This window comes from Arachis hypogaea, chromosome 2 (assembly GCF_003086295.3).
Source record: "Arachis hypogaea cultivar Tifrunner chromosome 2, arahy.Tifrunner.gnm2.J5K5, whole genome shotgun sequence".
Taxonomy (NCBI): Eukaryota; Viridiplantae; Streptophyta; class Magnoliopsida; order Fabales; family Fabaceae; genus Arachis; species Arachis hypogaea.
Genome location: NC_092037.1, coordinates 73,795,633 through 73,797,739, shown reverse-complemented (window position 1 = coordinate 73,797,739; position 2,107 = coordinate 73,795,633). Strand labels below are relative to the sequence as shown.

The 2,107-nt window shown below is 42.0% G+C and overlaps 1 non-coding gene across 1 annotated transcript; it reads left to right on the top strand.

The window, feature by feature from the left end:
- The first annotated feature begins 1,293 nt into the window (after nucleotides 1-1,293).
- On the top strand, nucleotides 1,294-1,401 carry LOC112767255 (small nucleolar RNA R71). Its single transcript, XR_003184813.1, has one exon. It is a non-coding gene; the product is annotated as a small nucleolar RNA R71 (small nucleolar RNA).
- The last annotated feature ends 706 nt before the right edge of the window (nucleotides 1,402-2,107 follow it).

Here is a 2,107-nt window from a genome sequence, read left to right as displayed (position 1 = left end):
ACCCGGTGCACTTGCCGGTGAGTTTTGTGTCGGATCGTTTTCCGCACATCACTTGTCATTTAAGATTCTTGTCAATTTACATTTCTTGCTCTTTACGTTTTTGTCATTTACTTTCTGCACTTTAATTTTCCTTGCACTTTACATTCTGCTGGTCACATTTCATCCAATTCACCAATGTTAGCTTGACTAAACTAATCACCCACTAAAGTTGCTTGATCCATCAATCCCTGTGGGATCGACCTCACTCTTGTGAGTTATTACTACTTGATGCGACCCGGTATACTTGCCGGTGAGTTTTGTGTCGGATCGTTTTCCGCACATCACTGCACTTGTTCACAAATTAAAAATAAATTAAGAATACTCATCAGAGCTCATGAATGGCAGAAGTAAATCCAATGGAATCTCTATGGTCTCAGTGTGAGCCTCAGATTCCCATGGTTCCTCATTAGGGAACTCATTGGAGGCTAGTGGACGTCCATTGAGGTCCTCCTCAGTGGCAATCACTGCCTCTTCCTCCTCTCCAAATTCGGCCATGTTGATGGCCTTACACTCTCCTTTTGGATTCTCTTCTGTATTGCTTGGAAGAGTACTAGGAGGGAGTTCAGTAACTTTCTTACTCAGCTCACCCACTTGTGCCTCCAAGTTTCTAATGGAGGACCTTGTTTCAGTCATGAAACTTTGAGTGGTTTTGATTAGATCAGAGACCACGGTTGCTAAGTCAGAGTGGCTCTGCTTAGAATTCTCTGTCTGTTGCTGAGAAGATGATGGAAAAGACTTGCCATTGCTAAATCTGTTTCTTCCACCATTATTGTTGTTGAAACCTTGTTGAGGTCTCTGTTGATCCTTCCATGAGAGATTTAGATGATTTCTCCATGAAGGATTATAGGTGTTTCCATAGGGTTCTCCCATGTAATTCACCTCTTCCGTTGAAGGGTTCTCAGGATCATAAGCTTCTTCTTCAGATGAAGCGTCCTTAGTACTGCCTGGTGTAGCTTGCATTCCAGACAGATTTTGAGAAATCATATTGAATTGCTGAGTCAATATTTTGTTCTGAGCCAATATGGCATTCAGAGTATCAATCTCAAGAACTCCTTTCTTCTGATTCGTCCCATTGTTCACAGGATTCCTTTCAGAAGTGTACATGAATTGGTTATTTGCAACCATTTCAATGAGTTCTTGAGCTTCTGCAGGCGTCTTCTTCAGATGAAGAGATCCTCCAGCAGAGCTGTCCAATGACATCTTGGACAGTTCAGACAGACCATCATAGAAGATTCCTATGATGCTCCATTCAGAAAGCATGTCAAAAGGACACTTTCTGATCAATTGTTTGTATCTTTCCCAAGCTTCATAGAGGAATTCACCTTCCTTCTGTCTGAAGGTTTGGACTTCCACTCTAAGCTTACTCAATTTTTGAGGTGGAAAAAACTTTGCCAAGAAGGCATTGACTAGCTTTTCCCAAGAGTTCAGGCTTTCTTTAGGTTGTGAGTCCAACCATATCCTAGCTCTGTCTCTTACAGCAAAAGGGAATAGCATAAGTCTGTAGACCTCAGGGTCAACCCCATTGGTATTGACAGTGTCACAGATTTGCAAGAATTCAGCTAAAAATTGATGAGGATCTTCCAATGGAAGTCCATGGAACTTGCAATTCTGTTGCATTAGAGAAACTAATTGAGGCTTAAGCTCAAAGTTGTTTGCTCCAATGGCAGGGATAGAGATGCTCCTCCCATAGAAGTCGGGAGTAGGTGCAGTAAAGTCACCAAGCACCTTCCTTGCATTGTTGGCATTGTTATTGTCTTCGGCTGCCATGTCCTCTTCTTCTTTGAAGATTTCTGTTAGGTCCTCTACAGAGAGTTGTGCTTTAGCTTCTCTTAGCTTTCGCTTCAAGGTCCTTTCATGTTCAGGGTCAGCCTCAACAAGAATGCTTTTGTCTTTGCTCCTGCTCATATGAAAGAGAAGAGAATAAGAAAGTATGGAATCCTCTATGTCACAGTATAGAGATTCCTTGAGGTGTCAGAGGAAAAGAAAAATAGAAGGAGGAGGTAGAAGAATTCGAACTTATCAAGAGGGATAGAGTTCGAATTGTTCATTGAGGAGGAGTGTTAGTCCA